At 41.9% G+C, this 21,781-nt stretch overlaps 1 protein-coding gene across 2 annotated transcripts in view; it reads right to left on the bottom strand.

The window, feature by feature from the left end:
* Positions 1-19,129, bottom strand: part of LOC118504048 — a 219,262-nt gene extending 200,133 nt beyond the window's left edge. Inside the window, exons 1-2 of one of the 2 annotated variants that reach the window (XM_036038052.1) lie at positions 18,973-19,129; positions 17,754-18,294 (exon numbers count right to left, since the gene is read on the bottom strand). The gene's annotated coding sequence lies outside the window, so the exon portion shown is untranslated. The remainder of the gene's footprint in view (positions 1-17,753; positions 18,295-18,972) is intronic. The other variant, XM_036038051.1, reaches the window with a different exon arrangement.
* Between the last annotated feature and the right edge of the window lie 2,652 nt (positions 19,130-21,781).

Raw genomic sequence — 21,781 nt, 5'->3', positions numbered from 1 at the left:
CAAGCATTGGTAAGCTCGTGTTTGCACTTTTTTATTGCATCCCTTTTGGATAAGGGATGTGTATTTATATCTGGTGATTTTCGGCCTTGATTAGCGAGTCTATCTGCTTTTTCGTTTCCTGTAACTCCGATGTGGCTTGGTATCCAACAGAAGGTTATGTTGTTTTTATTGATAGCCAGTTCTATTGATTGAATATGCGGGTCTTTAATTTGCCCATGTTCTAATGCAGCTAAAACACTAGCGCTGTCAGAAAATATTACATTTAGTTTGTGTGGATTAATGGCTTCCTCAGCAGCTATGGTGATTGCTATGGCTTCAGCGGAGAATATTGACGTAAAGTCAGGTAATTTTACTGCAGAAATTGGTGATTGGGTTTGTATTTTCAGAGTAAATTCCACAACCAGCCTGAATAGTGTTAATCGAACCATCCGTATAAATTTTGTGATATGTTGAGTAATTATTTTTAATATGCTCTATTGTGAGTTGGTATGCTTGATTCGTGTTTGTCCTAGTAAGTTTATGTAAGGTCCAGTCTATCGTTGGTGTTTTTTCTGTCCAAGGGCGTCCAGACAGGCGAGGAATTTTTAAAACCTTTGGCAGTTTTAAGTTTGTGATCTCTTCAAATCTCGCATTAGTTCTATTAAGTAAGGCAGTACATTCAAACTCTTTTTCTATACAGCGGCACGCAGATCCAATCAGTCGCATTATGGCAACATAGTTGAATGGGAGTGCTCCGCTTTCGCATATAAGGGAATCCGTAGGGCTGGTTTTGAAAGCACCGGTAGCCAATCTGATTGCTGTATGATATATGGGAGCTATTTTTGTATGGAACGTATCAAATTGTGAACTAATTATTTCTGTCCCATAGAGAATTGTTGGAAGAAGCCAGTTATTTATTAACCGGATCATGATTGCTCTCGAGGCTCTGATTTTGCCCGAGCCTAACATTTTAAACAAATTTGAGTGGGATTTCGTTATCGTTTTGATGTAATTACAATGTGCAATAAAGGACATTTTGCTGTCTAAAATGACCCCTAAAATTTTTGCTTTACGGACATTTGGTATCTGTATACTATTTATCTTTAATGTATTATTTGGGCGTGAATGTTTGAGATTACAAATATGTAATATTTTGCATTTATCCGGAGCCACTTGAAACCCGGTCGATTTGCACCACTGTTGTAATTTATATAGACCCTTTTGCAGTTTTATTCTAGCTTCTCTGGGTGAAGAGTCCATAGAGATTATTGTTATGTCGTCTGCATATACTAAACAGGTAACATTTTGAGGTATAGAAAAGAAAAGGGATTCAATGCTGATAAGAAAAAGAGTTGGCGAGAGAATAGCGCCTTGAGGAACACCGTTTTCCACCTTTTTTATTTGAGAAAAAGCGTTTCCTATTGTGATTGAGAATGTCCGGTTTTGTAAAAAGTTTTTTATGAAGATTGGCAAATTTCCTTTGAAACCCCAATTTTTTAATTGTTTTAAAATGCCATGTCGCCAAGTTAAATCATAGGCTTTGGCAAGGTCTATTATAGCTAGATCTGTGTGTTTTTTATTTTCTTTTGCTGTTGAAAGCATATTGTCCAGTTTTGCAAAGTAAGTTTCTGTGCCATGACCACTTCTGAATGCGTGTTGATTGATATGTAATAGTTTTCTGTTTTCCAACTCGTGGCTTAGTCGTCTGTTGACCATCCTTTCTAAGATTTTACTTATACAGTTTAATAATGATATTGGTCGGTAGCTATTGACATCAAACGGAGATTTTTGTGGTTTAGGTATAGGTATGACGTAACTATGTTTCCATCCATCTGGAATTTCACCTGTGTGCCAAATATCATTGTAAATTTTTAACAAGTACTCCAATGCACAAGATGGGAGGTGTTGGAGCAGTGGGTATCCCACACCATCTGGGCCAGCAGATTTTCCATTGCACTTTTTTAACGCATGTTGAAGCTCTTGTATTGTGAATGGTTTATTGTAGTGTATATTTTGGGAGGTTGTAAAGGAGAGACTTTTTTGTTCGGCCGCTACTTTATACTTCAAAAATTTGGCAGAGTAACTTTTGTTCGAGGATATATTTTGGAAATGTTCAGCAAAGCTCTCAGCTATTTCGCAAGGATTAGTGATTGGATTTTGAGGATTAATTAGATTTGGAAGGTGAGAACACGATTTTTGTCCTGTCAAAAGCCTTACCCTACGCCACACTTCTTTGGAAGAAGTGGATGGGCTGATTTCCAGGATAAGTTTTTCCCAGGACTTGGATTTTGCCTTGAAAATTGCTATTCTGGATAGTTTATGTGCATCTTTATATTTTTCGTATATGTCTTGGCGAATGTGATCGTTACAATTTGAGGGTGCTAATTTCCGGAGTTTTCGCAGATATTTTCGTCTAAGCCTTATCGCTTCTGCTACCTCCCTATTCCACCAAGGAACATATCTTTTGGATATAGTTCCATTGGTTTTTGGGATGCTTTTTGAAGCCGCTTCTAATATCAGCTCTATGAGTCTTTGTTCACTCACTGTCATTGAACTCCATGGGGAACTATTTAGCACATGTTGGTAGGTTGACCACTCCGCTTCTTCGTATTTCCACCGTGGTCGGTATGAGGGTTTTGTTGGGTTTGGGATTGAAGGTACGTGCTTAATTGTTAGTGGAAAATGGTCGCTGCCAAAAAGATCTTGTTCAGAACAAAGGCTGAAGTTAGTGACTATTGAGTAGGAAATTGCACAGTGATCAATTGAGCTTTGATGGCCTGTGGAAGGATCAATGCGAGTGGGAAATTGGTGAAAAATTGCGTGTATCTGGCTATTTTCAAAAGTGCTATGAACAATTCTGCCTCGATTGTTTGTTATGGGGCAGCCCCAGTCCTCATGTTGTGCATTAAAGTCTCCTATAAGAAGCATGGGGTGTGGTATTATGTTGATCATGTTATTTAGTTCCGTTTCGATATCGTAACTATTGTTTGGTGATAAGTATAAGCAAATTATATAAATTTCTATTGGGCTTTTTATATGGGCACATAGAGCTGGCATTTTTGAGTTGATAGGAATATTTTTGTACGGTAAGTCTTTATAAATTCCAATACAGATGCTATGATGTGTGGTGGAGGAAGGCTTAACAATCCATGCGTATTTATTAAGAGGAGTTCTATTAAGTATGTTTGGAGGTATATGTGCTTCTTGTAGGGTAATTATACTCGGCTCATGTTTGTTTATTAATAGCTTTAGTTCATTCAAGTTTTTCGAAAAGCTTCGTATATTCCAATTCAACAAAAATTTTGGTTCTGAATTCCCGTTGTTCGTATTTATGTTTTGGGTTGTATAATCCATTTAAAAATAAAAAGATTTTTCGTGTACTCAAATCTTCAAAAAGTCACTTATTTGTTGAACGTTTCGATTTTTTTGTCTGTTTTTCGTCGCTGGATGATGTACGTGGGTGTTTAAAGATCATAGTTTTGTTTGTTGCTGATGGATTTGTGTTGTTTGGTTCTGAGTAATCTGATTCCATGTCTGATTCGTTTGGCGGTCGGTGTGTGGTGTTCTTTTGTTTTGTTAGTTTTTCTACAGTTTTTGTCAGAGTTTCGATTTGCTCGTTAAGCTTATTTATTGTTTTTACGAGACCTTCAATTATTTTATCTTTTGAGTCTGACTGTTGTGCAGTAACCAATCTTTGTTGCACAATGTTTGCCATGGTTTGTTTTTGATTGTTTTGTTCTATTTGTGTTCGGGCCTCTCGGAAAGTGCAATTTTGGTTCACTTTTATTTTGATAATTTCAGTTTCCTTCACATATAATGGGCATTTTTTGTCAAATGTGTTGTGGTTTTCCTGGCAGTTAGCACAGTTTGGAGTGGAGTTACAGGGACCGTGAGAATTTTGTCCGCAGTTTGAACAAATTTCTTTGTTTGCACAGTTCTTTGTTGTATGTCCAAAACGGAGGCATTTGTTGCAACGCATCGGTCGTGGATAATATACCCGTGTTTTTATCCTCTCTAGCCCAATGTATATGTATTCCGGGATTTTCGTTGCTTGCATTGTCACGACGTACGAATTTGTCGGCGTAACTTGGCCGTTTATTCTCTTCGTGAATCGGTACACTTCCGTTATGTTTTCGACTGCTAGGTGTGTTTTTATTTCCTCCATGTCCATTTCGTTTATCGAGTTGCACGTGAAAACAAATTTCACGGAATTGAGAGTAGCGTGTGGTGTGATTGTTATTCCCTCGCCGTTTGTTAGAGAGGAAATCTTTTGCAGTAAGGTAAAATTTTTTTCGGATCTGGTTTCGATGAGATATGTGCTATTGTCCAGTTGACGTCCCTGCTCTATCTTACCTATCGCTCTCTTGATGGTGTCAGAGAGAATCCATGGGTTCTTTGGTAGTTGCTTTCCTTCTAAAGCGCGTAGAACCAGGAACCGTTTTTCCCCGTATTCATTTGTATCGTCCAAGTATGCCGGCAGCGTTCTCCCTCTTTGTTCCGTAGAACGGAGCGGGGGGAACCCGGCAGTGAGGGTCGGCGAACTCATCGCGACACCTCACGCTTCCCCGAAAACACTGCTGCTGTTTTGTTGTTTTGCACTGAGTATAACTCGTTCAAACTGGATTTTTTTTTTTTTTTCCTATAAGAATCGTAACAGTTGGTGAGACAAAAAATATTCTGATTTTGACTTTGGCACTGAATCACAAACACGTCTGTTCACGTTGAGCGACCGACAGCGACTGGTCAGCGACCTGGATTACACGAGTTGTTAGATCAAGTAAAGCCAAACCTATTGGAGATCAATAGTAACCAAGATTTGAAGAATGCAGCCCTTGACAGAGTTTCCTGGACAAGAATTGGCGACCTGGGTTTTTCTCTACGTCGTACTAAACCCTTAGCAGGTCAAGAAGAAAGAGTTCTTTGCTTATTTAGATAAAGGGTATTCTACCATCCCAGTGAATCCTATCCAGACGCATTACTGCAGCTAGCAGTAATATTAAGTTAAGGAAGTCTAAGCTGAATGGTGCAGGCCAACACTTCTCGAGGTTGTTGAGCCAAACCAGACGAAGATGAAGTCTCTATTTGGCTATTTGGCCCTACAACCTTCAATGTTCGTGGCTAACCATTGCTGACATCATGCTTTTGATTTTACTCGCAGCTGGATAGTCGGTCCACTGAGTGCTACTCGGACTGCAGAATCAGACTAAGTCAATAAGTCTAACTTTTATCTAGTGAACACCTCAACGAAAGGATCTTCTTCTTCTTCCTTGGCACTACAACCTCGAGAGGCCATTTCTGGCTTCTTGTTAACGAGAGGATAGATATCATATAAAGGGTCCTCATTTTCGAAGCATTATTTGGAGCTGCTCTAAGTTTGACAACCTAACATTACTCTGCAAAAACCCCTGGAGGCAAGTTTCCTCCTTACAGTCACGGATCGGTCGAGGTTCTGGAGGTTCATGCTCTCATATTAGGCGAGGAATACCAAATTCGCAGGTACTTCAATCCAACACAAATCATCAATAGAGACTGATAATGAACGTTACGTTGGGTACTGAGTTCTGAAACTAGGTTCTATAGAAGCATTATCGTTGACTTGTTCAGGGCGATCCTGAGGTCGAGAGAAAGAGTCATCGATTTTTAAAAGGCAGGATCAGATATCTAATACCTTTCGGAACGCTTGATCGTAGCTAGTTTCTGAAGTTTACTTGCAATTACACGGTCGGCATAACGCCAAAAGGTCGTTAAGCCAAGAAGAAAATGCCTTTAGTTGTTGAAACACCTAAAAAAATGTTATTCATCTCACGTTTACTGTCTACATCCATCCTGATGTTTTTCTGACACTTTTTCCTAGTTGCTATCTAACGCGATAATGATATACCGATTGCATTAAAAAAACCTTATCAACTTAGCTGCACAAATGCATATTTAATTAATGAACAATTATACCTAATCAGACAGCATAAGTGAACCGTTAACCACAGCGACACACCAACCAACAGCATCAATTACATTTCCCGACTGTGAAAAAAAAGAGCAGCAGATATGCTCCTATCGATTTTCATCTCCAGTGCCCTTCACCTGCCAAGACTCGCCAGGAAAGAGAGTGTGAGCGAACATTCCCCGGTGTGATTGATCGCGCATTTGCAATATCTAATTGCATGATCAACCCATCGCTTGGGAAAGGATGGGGGGGGGGCTCATTCGTACGTACGTCCGCCGATTGATTGCAATGAACTGATCCCCGAACAGATCGATTGCGTTGTCACACAGTCGAAAAGATAATCGTGACATGGAAGATCGGTGGGGGGGTTTCAGTTGGCAAAGCCGTTTTTTTGCCATCACACTGCGCTCTGTGTGACGTGAGATGCATGCATGATTGCATTAGATTAACCGTCACACACAATAGAGGCAACCCAATGCCGGAAAAAACGCAAACGCACTCGACCCGGGAAAGCGGCAGGCTCCCACAAAGACGCATAACATATATGCTACACTTTTCACTTTTCACTTGCACCCCCGAGTGTAAACCACCCCCGAAACGGCGAAAGGAAAGCGCTAATCAACTGCGAAAGAATGATTGCGCTGTTGTGTGGCGCGCGCGTTCGCTCTTGTCCGTCGGAATTTGTCGCTGCAATGCGAGGACCGACACCGTCCGATATGCATTTCCGGCGACAGAAACCGGATCCCTTGATGAAAAGTGAACGTACCGTAGTAAGGGGAAGGAAAACCGCCCGGCATCGGACCCAGCATCAGACAAAAACATGGCCAACAAAACAGCGAACCTCCACATCCACCCACCACATGACCGAACTAATTTCCATTTCTTCTCCGGTGTGGTGCAAAACCCGACTGACAAAAACTGAGTGAAACTTGAATGTAACATTTATGCTGCCGGCACAACAGTCTTTTACGGCGGGTGTACAGCGTTGATGATGTTTGTTGTTGTGTTTTGGTTTGTCTCCCAAGAGTCGGTTTTTGTATATTGTTGTAATTTTCCGAAACCCTTTTCACCCGTGACAACAGGCAGCACCACAACATGGCCACTGGCAAAAGCTTGCATCGAGCAAGCCAGAAAGCAAAGAAGAGCTTTTAATTAAAAGCTATGTTTTAATGATTTTATACCGCATCATTAGCATCCTCCCTTGATGCATGCTCTGCGGTCCCTCGGATGACCTTGGGATCGAGCATGCGCATGGTGGTACGATGCGACAAAATCTACCTCTGCATCATCAAATGATCGTTTTTTCTTCTGCTTCACACACACACAAAACAGCACACACTTGAAAAAAGCACTTGATCATGCGCACTTGATGCGCCTGTGTCGTCGCCGCACAACGCGCGCACGTCCGGATTAATTGCTCGAGGGAAAATTAAATGAACGCTGTCGTCATAATTCATTTGTGTGCGCGAATCTTCATTGCTAACCGCCCACTTTATGAAACGCAAAACCCCTCCGCAATCTGTCGGTCGGGTTTGTTGCTGGCGAGGAAGAAAGTGAAGAAGAAAGTGCGTCGCTTAATTGCTTCGTGGAGCAAAGGAAAACACATTGCATGTTGGGTGCAGCTTGATAGTGGCGTGAAGTTTATGAAAATTGAATATTTATGGATGGAAAAACAGCAGTGAAAGAAGGTGGAGAAATATAACCTACATAGCAAAAGCATTCAAAAGATGAAAACAAAAAACGTGTGATAATAAAATAAGAATAATCATCTCAAATAGTCCATTGGGAAATTTTTAAATCGATTTTTAAGATACTTGATTGCAGCAACTAAACAGCATACAAGTTTATTTGCACTTTTAAGAAGCTGTTATACAGATTCAGTTCTTCATCCAAAAGTATACGATGAACCAGTTTTTTGATGACGTAGCCCTTTTTTATATTCTGACTTTGAATCTTTTAGCCCAACTCGCGTTTGTTCTAACGCCCAGTTAGTTCCCAAGAGTTAGTTCTTAAGCTCTAAAATTACATATGGTAACAACAATTCATACAAAAACGCGTAATTGCTCTTTTGAGAACAGCAAACCATCACAGTTAGTACTGACTGATTTAGTTCTGTCGCACTGACTGACTAAGTTCTGATAACTGACTGAGTTCTGTCGCATTTCCGGTAGATTTGACCGATGCGTACCAACGAGCGTTATTAACTTAATATTTCATGGAATCCCCCACTACAGGTGATATTAATTTTTTATTTAAGAAATGTCGCAGTTAAGATGTAGTTAAAAATATGGTTAATATTAAGGCAAATGTTGCTTTACGTTGCTAACCATCATGCTCACTTGTCACTTCTAAACATCCATTAAGTTCCATAAAAGCTCCTGATCCCTTTTAATAAACTATGAAGTTTATTTGAGAATCAAAAGAAGATTAAATTGGTTCAGAATTTCATCAAAAATTATTCTATTTGCGTTGTTAGTCAACAAGTCCAATCAGCACTTAAGCAGCGCTAATTCAGCATCTAGGTTTGTTTTCTAGAATGCACGCTTAACATGATCGAATCCATAATTGTCTATGAATAAAACCAATGAATTGAAGGTTAAGAATTTGGGACAAATAAGCATTAAGAATTGATATGTTAAGGTTTGATGAACCTTAAAAGTATTCCAACTCATAGAAAAACACAACTTTATCAAATCAATAAACTTACGCCTCCTTGTTTTCACAAACTCCAAATGTCAACACTCACGCATCTACACGCCACTGGTACGATGCGCGCGTTACATAAACAGCAACGCTTCCAAAAGCGGGAAACCGATTAGATTAGTTACCGCAAATAATCAATAAACCCCGGGACGGGTTGCATCATAACTGTGGCAAAATAAGGCAAACAAGGCATCGTTAAACAGAGAACACCAGCACCGCGCACCATTGTGCGGTTCATTCATCTTCACCCGGGTTCGGCAGGATGCGACTCCAAATTGCCCCGGTCCCAAGCACATTTCCAAGCGCGATCGATCGTACTGCTGCTGTTGGTTTAATAATCGATTTCGTTCGGTGCATTCGACAGCGCTGAGGAGAGTTCGATATTCGTGAATGCAAACAATTCACGGCTTGGGTAGCAGGCAGCAGACAGCAGGCAGGGTAGGCGGCAGAGCGATGGGCCCAAATGCACCGTTACTGAAGGAAAGGGGGAACCACATTTTATGGGAGCCCTGGATGATGGGCAATCGAATTGGATGGCGTGGAACGACAATAAACAAGCGAAACGACGATCGTTTGCCGATGCACCAATAAGCGAAACCGACGGATATGGTGAGACTGTGCCGTGCACTTTCTCAGGCTTCTGTTGCTTCGAGCGATGAAATATTTTTTAGTTTTTGTTTGCTTATAGGAAAAATGTTAAAAAATTCTAAAAAGTAATTTTCATAGCTATTTATTTTAAATTAAATTAATTTTTTTATTAATTTGGCAAAAAAATTAAGCAAAAACTATTTCAATCATTAAGAACTCTGATGCTTTCAATATATAAAAAAGAAAATAACCAATTTTACGTTTTTCCAAACAATTTGCATATAATGAACCGCATTATGATAACATTCTCCACCACAGCAAAAAAAAAAGCCTTCCATTCTACACGTTTTACGACGCACCCCTTTTCCACGTTACATCGCCCAAAAACATGGGGCGCCTAAGCGCCGAGATGAAAATACCTTCGCTGGCTTCTTCTTAATTTGCTCCCGACACGCAAATTGCGAATGCGAAATTCACCTCTAATGACAGAACCCTTTCATTTTGGGGCTGGGAAAAAGAATCGCCCCTATTCTGTTGCGGAACGGTCGGCACACGAGATCGTACGAGAGAAGAAGAAGAAAAACAAAGCATTACCCTCACTCCCTGAAGCGGCCTTTACGCAGCATCAAGGGGGAAGTGCTGCTGCAGGGGGAGCCCACCATCATCGTGCATATGTGAGAAGGGCGAAAAGAAGCGGAGGGAGGAGACTTATCGTAATGAAGGAAACGCCGAAGAACGAACCTTATTCTGTGGGCTGTTCTGCTGCTCCGATGATCGCGTGATGATGATGCAGCAAACCGGAGAGATGCTGGCTGGCTGGCTGGCTGGCTGACTGGCCCCGATGCAATTTTGACAAATTGTGCATCTACTTGTCAACGATAATAAGCAGGTTCGGCGGAACGGAAACCAAGGTTGGTCCCGGGCGAGCTTTATGGCAAAAGCGTTATCAAGGCAAATTGCACGCTAAGGGACACACGCAGACCGCAAATAGTTTGTGGTGGTTAAGGGTTTCTGTCCTGGTTGTCTGTCCTTATCACGAGGTTGAGAGCAACAAAAGGTCAAGTTTGAAACAGTTTTGGTTTACTGTGTAAGAAACCCGATAAAGGATTAATTAGTATTTCAATTATATGATTCACACACTGACTGACAGAGTCAATATTTCACTGATGGGGCATTATCATCATTTTGCCTTACTACAGAAGTATCAACTGATTTCGCAAGAGTATCTAAAATGCCTCAAAACCATCTGATGATACCACAATCGCGAATATCATACCACTAATGTCACAACTCCAACAGTTTAGATTTTAAAAAAAATATGAAGGTCTTCACACGGCAGGACCGGGGTTCAAATCTCATCTAGGCCATTCCCCCATAGTGAGAACGGACTATCCTCATACTAAGCGATAACAAAAGGTGATGAACTATGAAGTCGTTAGGCCAAGAAAGAAGAAAATGATGAGGCAACTGTCCCAAATCACAATTTTGGAGCATCATAGTAACTTCAGATGATATCGCAATTGTGAGATCTCCGAGTAGCATCACAAGATATCACAGATGTTCCAAACAGTAACTGCAGATGATATTAGAACATAAATATTATAACTACCACAAAGTCTACATAGCATATCATACAAATTTTATATGATAACCCTTTTTATAACAGATAGCAGTAGCTATAGTAGTTGATATCACAATATTGAAACGTCATTGCAGCATCATGGTATGATATTCTAATTTTAAGATAACACAATAAGCACTAGATTAAATCAACATTTAGGATTAATATAGAGGCTATTACTCAAATTAAAAAAAAAGTCACGATCTCTCTTCTTGTTCTTCTTTTGCTCTACAACCTCGAGAGGTCTCGATCTGCAATTTCTGGCTTTCCGTGACTCTATTTTACCGGTAGCTGGACAGTCAGTCCCGGGGGAAGCACGGGGAAGGTGGTCCAGATGAGCTTTGATCCCCGGTCTTGTCGTGTGAGTACCAGCGGAAAGCCCCGATACATTAGATGTTAATGAGGGATCAAAATCACAATAACATCTTGGGATTTGGAATGAATGCTTACAGTTTTGGTTGCATGGTGAAAATTGTAATCACTTCCTCTATTTATTCTCCCACTTTTAAAATATGAAATAGAAGCAATACGGCCAGGCCGTTCTTTATAAATAAAAAAAAATGAAATAGATCTTCAAATTTATTGAGCATGAAGCAACTGCTAGGAATAGGAAAAAAAACAATTGTACACCCTTCATAAGCTTAAAGGCCCGTGCAAATCAGGAGACCGGTCAGCCGGTGAAAATCCGAGATCGATGAATGAGCCCACCACCCTTGTCATTGTCAACGACACACCGGACCATAGCAGTAGTGACCGAACCGATGAAGCCCCCCAAATGATCTGACCACTTCCCGGCTCAAACATCCAAGATGAAGAAGAAGAAGAAGCAGCGGAAAAAACCCCACCCCGTATCACGTTCCCGGCAGGGCGAATGAAATCATGCCTTGTAACAGGGCACACACACACACACACGCGCGTACACTCTCCACTGGCGAGAAAGTCCGTGCCGAATATGGTCTTGACGCTTTGGCGACTGGTGAGCCGGCCTTTCCGTGCCGGTGCGCCAAACACAACATCTCGCAGCACCATGCTTCATCAACGTTTCTTCCATTCTTCTTGCCTTGGTTCATGGTTGGTTCGTGTGCTAGAACAGGTTTTCCCTGAGCTGGTGCTGCGACCTGGACCCACTTCTGGCACAAGAAGCATCAGGTGGTTGGTTCCCGCATGTGTGTGTGTGTGTGTTTGCGTGACGACGATGTATTAGCTTCTTGGCGAGAGAACAACCCCCTTTCCGACAGCAAAGGAAAGGAAAATGAGGTCAACCGATACGGGCTCTCCCGGTGGACGTACGGTCGATCTCATCTTGCCCGATTGGCGGAACCTAGCTATAGAGGACGCACTTAATTTAACGATTTCGAGTTTCCTCTGCTAGGAAAAAAAAAACCAGCAGATGATGATAAAAGGCGGTTGGAAGTCTTGGTCCAGAATTTCCGCAGGAATTATTGCACCTCAACAAACAAGCTCTACACCACGGACAAAACTCGATCGCGGCATTCCAAAGACAGCATCGACAGCAGAGCGTTGCAATTTCTGAAGAAGCCGAACGGTCAAATCACACCGCCGTCCAAATGGAGTTGAGTGCCTTCATTTTCACCGCGGTAACATTTCACAGCCAGCGAGCGAGATAGGCCATGTTGAACCCAAACCCCCGGCCACAAAGTGTTTCGGTGCTCTAGCCCTCCACCACCATTCAACCGGATCAGGCAGGCCCCGCCGTCGTCGTGCTGGATAATAAACTGGACCCTTTTTCCATCCGATCTCCTCATCGCGTCTTTTTCCTCTTCTGCCTCCTTGTCTTCCCAACCCATCCACATAAGCAGCGTCGTTCCAGCTCCATGCCACCACTCTTCCTCCGATGGCTTTATTTATGGTCTAATGTTGCTTTCTCCGCCTAGCTCAACCACATTGTGTGTGCAGCAGTGCTACTATCACCGCCGCTTCATATTTGGCATCGTTGTGACTTCCTAGTTCCGCGCTACACGTTTCAAGTTTCAAGCGGCTGTCAGTCATGCTGTGGCACAGGATTGGATTTAGATCCAAAATTAGATATTGGAGATATGGGTGCAAAAATAGGTGCATTATGCAACACACTAACAAGCGGGAGCATCATCAGGGGTCTCTCCCTCGACGGGGGGGCGGGGGGGGGGGGGGGGCTGGTGAAACTTAATCCACACTTCCCCACATTGTACACGCTACAGTGCACCGGCCGTACGCTTCCGGTCACCTTCGGATGGTTGTCCAGGCGTTCCAGGTTTCTCGGCTCGGGTGTGTGCGCGTGCGCAAGGTTCTTCTTCGATGGTGAAATGCCCGGTGAAGTGGAGCAACTCCCCATCAGAATGAATCTGGCACCAGGCACAATTACCCAGATTCGTGCTGGGAGGTTTCACGCCAGCATGGCAAGTTCTAGGCCGTTCTCCATTTGCTTTAATGCCAACTATATGTTGTAGACCGACTGTGAGCTCAATCGCATCCCAAAGACTTTTTGGATTCCTGGAGCTGACCAACTCGCCTGAGAATTGGGGTTTGCTCTACCTGTCCAATTAGTTAGTCTACCTTTCGGAGTCTACATGAAGAGGAACGCAATGCTAACTTATGAGCTACGGTTCGGTGCATTTTATAGGATATTTCATTAAAGGTGGAGGAAACTGACCAGATACTGAGGTAGAAAGCCATACTACTGACACGCTGGATACATTGTTTGAGTTGAAGTCTCAGGTAAATAAACCGAAAAAGAGAATGAAATACGCCGGACACTGAGCTGACATTCGGTAAATTTAGCAAACAGTTGAGTCCACAATGCAAATTAACGTAATAAATGTGCGAATATATTTGTTGCAGCAAGAGATTCTTTAAGATAAGAAATACGACGAACAGAGAAGAGTTCCATAAAGAATAAACTTCTCTTCTTGGGCTCTACAACCTCGAGAGTTCTTGGGACTGCCATTACTGGGTTCCTTGAACGATTTTACCTGTAGCTGGTTAATCAGACCTGCGTACTGGGAGGACGGGATTTGATTCCTGATCCTGCTGTGTGAAGATCGGTGATGGTACTGAATAGGGAGTGAAAATTCTAGGCTACAATATCTTAGTCTAAAAAACGCTTGACCTGAAACTAGGATCCCGAACCCTTTTGGTGACAAAAAATTGGCTAAAGCGTTAGAAATTATTAAAGATTTCTCGAGCATCAGAGTTCAACTGCGATCGATGCTGAACCTTCCAGACCAATCTGTATATTCAGACAAGATTAATATAAACATGGGAATACAATCGACTTCAGCCATCGTTCAATGCAATCAGGAAATGTCACACTCTAAAAAACGAACCTCTTCCAGATATGTCAGGACGTCACCGAGCTCTGTGTACATCCTCCCCCCGAAAGACATTATCTCGCAATGAATATTCCATCAAATTAACATCCATACAGAACAATCCTCTAAAACAGTCACACAATATGTACATTGTGTGCGCACATGGACAATGCAGCAATCGTACAGTAAAAGATCGAACATTGAAGATATTGTGCAAATCCGATTATCCTGCAACCGCCGAACATGACATCATCACGGTCACGAAACGGGCGCTACAACAAAACGCCAGCCAAACTGTCAATCTGGTGCACACATTTCGGCGCGTTTGCAAGCTCAGCAAGCACCACGTGCACGATCGTACGAACGCTTGGTTTGTATTATGTGTGTGCCGTAATATTTCGCAATGAGGTTGAAGATCGAAAACACACACAATAAAAAGCAAGTAAAGAGAGCTGAGTTAAACTACAGTTTTTACTGAGGTAAGACACTCGAACAACATGCATAAACTACTCGCGAAAACAATTCCGAGTCACGCTCGTGCGCGATAAACAAATAAGTTTGCTAATCTTATCCCTCGCTTTTGGGAGTCCTTCTTTGTTTTTCGGTTGCACTTTCGGTAGGTGTTTCGCTGCTTACCAGAGCCGAGCTCTGCAAATCCGTCAAAGAGACTTCTTTTTCCTTGTCTCGATTGAAGCAAAACCGCCAAAACCCGGTCCGCAGCGCGAGCAATAATCGTGATCCGTGATCCAAAACGCCGACTCCGACTGGTTACACATAATTGAAATTCGATCATCGTACCAACGCGGGAAGGGAGGCAGCTGTGTGGTGTATACAGAGAGCTGTAATTCCAGCCTGCTCGAGTGCGCGAGTCCTTCGCCATCGACCCCGTTCGGTGGGATTGTATCGAATTTCGCGAAGCGCCATAGCACCAAGAATTAATCTGGACGCACGTTCCCCTCTAGTTGGAGGACAGCAACCAAACAGTACAATCTCCACATACCGGCACACCTCAGCCATATGGTCCGCCACACCAGGGATTGGTGCGAAATAACAAAACTGCAGCTAAAGTGTGCATCGTAACGGAATCACTTTTAACAGAAAAAAAACGTGCGACGACGTGCTGGTGTTCGCGTTCTGGTTTTGGTCAAGGGATGGCCGCGAATTAACATTCTTACCTCAGCGTCTACGAAAGCGGAACACACATCATCATCGCCTGGTGTGACCCGCCTCTAGGTGCGAATGTAACATCATCTCACCCACCCCGTACGCCCGCGGGGAGTTAAGACCGAGATGAGTCAACGCAGGTGCCGAGCGAAATGACGCCAGCAGAAAAAGGTTAAGTGCTTCGCTTATGACGACTGCCGGAGAGGAGAGTGGTTAAGCGGAGTATTGGGTTAACGGTGTATGAGGATGTAGATTGTAAAAAAGCTGTACAAACTACTACTGGCAAAGCACCCGGCGTCGTGCGGAGGGTCAAGAAGTTTAAGCTACACCTTCCTAAGAATGCGAAGGCAAATAGGAATATTGTACATTTTACGGGGAAATGACATCAAGCTTTATGGGCCATGTTGTTGGGTGTAGTAAATTAAATAAATATTTTTTAGTTCCAGAACGTGCAATAACTCACAGTTGAACATAAGTTTAAGCTCTGTTTAAGCTTAATATACAGGGAGGTTTTTCTTCTTCTGCATTGACACTACAACTTCAAAAGGTCCGGGTCGTCTTCGAGCTTGTATTCTGGATTCCCGATCGAGACTGATCATAAGAAGTGTCCATGCACTGGCTTTATTTTCTAACGATCCATCAAGCTGGCGATCGTCTCTGTTGTATGAAGACAAAATAGGAACTCCAAGTAGAGATTAAACCTGATTGAAGAATATTTCAAACTGTGATACACTGCCTTAAAAATCGACTACAATTCAATCGAATGTTACTATAACCTCTTCTCACCTTCAGAGAAAAACATTGGAGACAGATTTCGGGCACCCCGCATTATTATAGGACCTCCTGACATGCAGCAAACTTTGACGTGAACACCAAGGTTTTATTGTCTGGTGTTCTCTGACGATGAAATTTAGAGCCAGATGTTGGAGTATATGCATAAATGGTGAAGAATATTCTGGACAAGATGGACAATGTTACACAACACGTGCCTTTTACATCTGAGATGAAGCTGTCCACGTGACAATCACACAGAACGGATGATGGCACTTAGCAATTGAAGAAGGCCCCAGATCTCTCTGAGTAGCTACCAATCAATTTGTTAGTGGAAATTGCTATCGGAACAGCAACTGATCTGAAGCCTCAGAAAAAGCGTGAAAACTGAGCAAATTTATTTTTTCGACTGTCATGGGTATGCTCCAGGCTAACTGCCGGAGAGCCGAACGGAAAGGAATTACAATGTTTTTGTAGATTTTTTCCAGGACGTCTTGTCAAATGGCTCTTAGAATCCACCAACATTCTTCAAACAGTTGACAGTTGGTCTATCGTCTAAATCATTTTTAATAAAACTTAGCAGTAGCTTAACCATAAGAGGGTACAAGTTTTGAAAGTAACCTCTAAACATATTTAATCAATCCTCAAGGTAAATTGCCGTCGGTTTGTCCTTTTCGGTAAACGTACGCAAACATTGCGAATCAATTAACGCATTCCAACTTCCCAGCACGGGTCAGAAGACAGAGAACCACCAAAGAAGACAAAACCATCCAGAGCAAAATAAAATAAACACATCAACAATTATCAGTCATTCGCGAGCCAGGCCTGAGTTCTCTCGAGCTCAGAGCGCCGCAATTATTAGAAGAAGGCACCGCCGTCTCGCCTTTGGGTGTAAAAATCGATGAACGCTTTTGCTCGATGCTCAATTCCGCGTTCCACGCACAGTGACATAAAACGGGCTTCGACGCAATTAACCTCCGCGTTTGTACGCGTAAGTAGCCTGGCCGGCCGTTTACTGGGGGGGATCTTAAAACAAACAAAATCCCCTATTCTCGGAAGTTATCCGTGTCTTCGGAGTGTCTGGTGGCGTGAAAGGTGAAAGCACGCTGACCAGACCAGCAGTGCAGTGTGGTCTGGCATCAGCCATGTTTTGTGTTTACGACCAGGTGAAAGATGTCACCGGACAGTGAGATTTTTCGAGTCCGTTACTGTTATTTTTTCCTGCGTGTGGTGTTTGTCTTTTGCTCCATGTTTTGGCTTCCCGTAATCGTTCTGCTCAGCCCCGGCATACGCAACGATGTGGAAATGGACGGGCAAGCGGCTCAAGTAGTTCTTGGAACCTATCAAAAGCGAAATTACGACATGGCTTGGAATATGTTGTTGGCGTGGTTTTTACTGTTTGCCCTCCAAGCTACTCAGCATGCAAATTAGTCACAAGAAGAGAAAAACCAGTACAAAAAGCACCATCCTCAATTTGTATATAAGCAACTCATCTGAGTTTCTTCAAGGAAAGTGACGCCGTTTTAAACGCATTTAGCTCAATTAAACATCACAAAACATTAACGTAAACTAGCAGAAATTTAAGCACAAAACCCCACCTTTCTCTTTCACTTCATTTAATACGAATTTAAACAAATCACTTAAATAGCCGTCATCCTGTGAGTTCTCCACTTACCTACCTATCGCACACAAATTGGACCTTCCGAAATTGACTTTCTTCCAGGATTCCGCAGCCACCTTTATTCCGTTTTCCGCCGTTTTTACTACAACCGCACTAAGACGAGGTGCAATGATTGCCTTCGAACTTGATGGAAATGCGAAATATATTCACCGTGCTTCCTCCGCCGCTTCTTCTTCAGCGGTGCGATCTTTCACCACCAACAAATCCATTGGCTATCCCCGAAATCGACGACAACGACGAGACCAATAAAAGCTGCCACTCTCCGCCGCCCGGTGGAGAGCTTGATTATTTTTGAGCTAATTTTCGACGTTTTTTTATGCTTTATTCACACTACCGACACACACACCCATATATACACACACAAACGCGCGCATAGATTGGCACACTTGCTCACACTTTCCTTAATTCTCATGCACAAATCACGCTAATGATCTCCAGACACTTTCTTCGGTTTTGACACTATTTTGCAATAATCTTCTGCTTGTACTTTGCTTCTATTTTCTTTGCTTTAATTGTTTTGCAACACTTGCTTTAGCTATAAAAAAAAACAAATTTGACGAATGTAGTACACGATCACAATACTTTTTCTGATAGTTGAAGGCAAATGGTACTCTCTTATCACACTATCGCAAGCCTCACTTGACAGGTGTTAGATTGGGTGGGACTGGATAGTTTGGTTTATGATGCTTGATTTTTACTTTAAATCTTTTCCATTTAACATAAGACAAATGATTAAAATAGAAAAATAAACTTTCACGCATGATCATGCATGATCATGCTTGTAAGACTTTCTGTCAAAATAAACTTATAAGGATAAAGGACTGAGTAGCTCAAATGTAAACAAATCTCCATTACTATGCTTTTAATTTTAATGAAGCGTGATGGTATTCAAAATACATAGTAAAACTTCTATCAAATGTTTTCTATAAACAACTCTGCAAGTGTAACAATCAAGCAGATATCCGTCCCACACGAGGTACACTACCCACAATCTTTGTTGTGATACGCATGCACTACACACTAACACACTGCAACGGCTTTAGTTTTGTGCTTGTCTTATCGAACTTCTTCCTTTTAATCTTTTTTTGTAACATGTGGATTCAACAAAACATCACTCGGCAAGCGCATTTATGGGATGCATTTATCTTAAAAAAAACACGATGCATTTTTGGCACACAACCGCACACTGCCTGCACACTGTAAAAATACACACCACATTCGTGCCGTTTTGCCCCGGAGGTCCAAACACCGGGACGATGCTGTATCACACCGATGATGATCGAGCGAGTGAACGAACGAAACGACGAATGGCGCACTGCGCACGCACTGCGAGAAAGCACACCGTTTACCGCGAACTAACAAAAGCTACTGACTTGGGCTGTGAGAAAAGCTTGCCCCGCTCGCGCGATCGCATGGCTGCATGTCAAAACATCTGCACCACTACCACCACCATCGTCGCCATCATCATCAACATTCGCCGCTAAGCACGCACGCACACACACGCGGGCGCTGCTCCAAAGGCTGCCCCCAGCAGCCTACGAAGCGAGTCGGTGAGAAGAACCCAACGATTTTTGGTGGATTGACGAAAACCATCCCAAGCACTATGGGATGAAGGTGGGAATAATAGAGTTTTCGTGGAAAAAAGGTGAATCATAAAAATATTTTAAATGTCTGAGACAGTTCGAATCAGAGCAATTTCGTTATAATATAAAAAAATAAAAAGAAATGAATAACAAATAATTTGAAAATTTTATTGGTCATTCAAATTGAAAACTTTTTATGCTTCTTAGGGCAAAATTGGATTTTCCCATCGCTTGGTAGTTAGAAGAGCGTGCTGGTAATGCACTGATTTGGATGAATTTTGAAACTATTGCCTACTTCAATAGAGGCTTTGGGTCTCTCATTCGCCTCTTGATGTTAGTAACGAACGCCTCCACACGGCGCCCCCGATTGTCTCAGTTCTAGTTATTTAAATTATCAATAAATGATCGGGTGAAGATGATAATAATTCTTGAATTGATCTAGAAAACTAATGAAGATCAAAAGATAAAGGCTCGACCAGAAATAAAGGCTCGAAAGTGTCCATAATCAAAAAAGCACTCAGAAAAACACTCGAAAATGGGGTCTATTTACTAGACTTGGAATATTTACAGCTAAATAATGTGTAGGCATATGAAGAGCTCGGTCCAATTGTAAGAATCATTCAAAGCGCTCGTTGTATCAGCAATACATGAAATATATGATTGAATTAAATAAATAATTTAAAATTTTTCATATTAAAAATTTAAACCAAAATTCAAAAGAAACCATTGCCTTACAAAATTTTATTGACAATAAATTTTTCGAAGGTTTTCTTTCAATATTTTTTTTATTCGTAAAGAACGACCTCTCTGCACCCTACAACGATTGAAATTAAGATATATTTTAGTGTTATTTAAAATATTATAATAGAAAAAATCTAAACTTTAACATTGACATAGTCCAGTGAGCAAATGTTCAGAGAAAAATACTGAAGAGCGGCCACTTCTTTTCATTGCAGCCTCCAAATGGAAGAGAGTATGTGAGAGTGCTAGCGCGAGAGTGTGAAATGGAGAGAGAGAGAGATCGTGATGAGGATCACTGCTGAACACTAGTCGGACCGTACTAGTAAATATTACGCCGTACAAAACATTATATTTGATGGATGTTAAAGATAATCAAATGATTCTAAATATTTAATACGATAATTATAAATATTAGAAAATACAACAAATTTATCTCCTGTACTTTACGTTCGGCATGATTAGTGTGATAAAAAACACCCGTTCATCACAAATGTAGCACACCTTACACCTTCACCGAACGGGTGATGTTCGTGTGTTTTGAAGACGTTAAAGAGCATCCCACCCTTCCGTTCCCACCTCGTTCTCCCGCCCTCCCAGCCAGTTACGAACGTCTCACATACCGTGCGGCTTGATTATCGACGATTGTTTGCGATTCTACAATTCCGCCAGCCAGGTGGAATCGAAGGGAATTCCGTCGCCGCCTCCGTGTGCAATTATTCTCGTTCACTTCATGGAGCATCGTTCATCGAATCGAAGGATTAGGTCGGTTTCGATGCTTACCCTTTCCTTGCTGCAAACAATTTGATCAACAGCAGCCCCCCGCCCCCAAATGAGAGCAGATCGATTGCCGCGCATTACATCGATCTGTAATCAATGTGGATCGGCGATGGGTAGCGATATGAAATACTGTATGTAACACCGATTGCCTTTTACTTTTTGGCCCCGGGCGTTGCTGTATGGTGACGTTCGCGCAGTGTTACCACTTCCTTTTTTGCTTCTTCGATTGTGTTTGCCTGTTTGTTGGCTTTACAACTGGATGGATTGCTGATTTTTACGAAATAGTTTAATTAGCGGTTGTTAGAGCGAATTAAATGTAAATCGATCGCCGGTAAGTGGAGGCGGATTGTTTTCCTATTGGTAGTACTTAAAGATGTTTATCGGTTGTACGTGATCGTGATACAGTGATTTCTAGGGAATGAGATTACAACAATGAGTCTTAGACTTATTAGAATGTTGTGATCTTAAAAATCCCGTTGTTAAAAACTTATGGACAAGTGTAAAAGGCAGTATTAGAACCGAATAAGCCGAATACTAACCAAAAAACTATATTTTTCATAATAATAGTTTTAAATTCAAATTTATAAAATAAAATATGAAATTTTATCATTTCTCTAACTTCCTTTTTCATCTCTCAAATGATTTAATAGCTGTTTTGTAGCTAAGCAAACTCCCTGCAGCTAATTCCGATATTATTGTTGCTCCCCCCAAACTACCTAATCACATAATATGCATCAACATTGCACCTTCATCTACTGAAAGGTGCTCGAGCCAAAACCCGAAACGTCGCGTGCAATAAACCCACCAATAAATAAGCTGCCTGCAAAAAAAAATCCACCACTCAATGTTTAGAGAGGGAACAAGTGGAGTAAAGACAACATAAACCAAACGAGCCTCGCAAAATAAAACAAGCAAACACGT

Source organism: Anopheles stephensi, chromosome 2, assembly GCF_013141755.1.
Source record: "Anopheles stephensi strain Indian chromosome 2, UCI_ANSTEP_V1.0, whole genome shotgun sequence".
Classification (NCBI taxonomy): Eukaryota; Metazoa; Arthropoda; class Insecta; order Diptera; family Culicidae; genus Anopheles; species Anopheles stephensi.
Note: the sequence above shows the minus strand (reverse complement) of the source record. Positions and strands in the feature narration are given on the sequence as shown.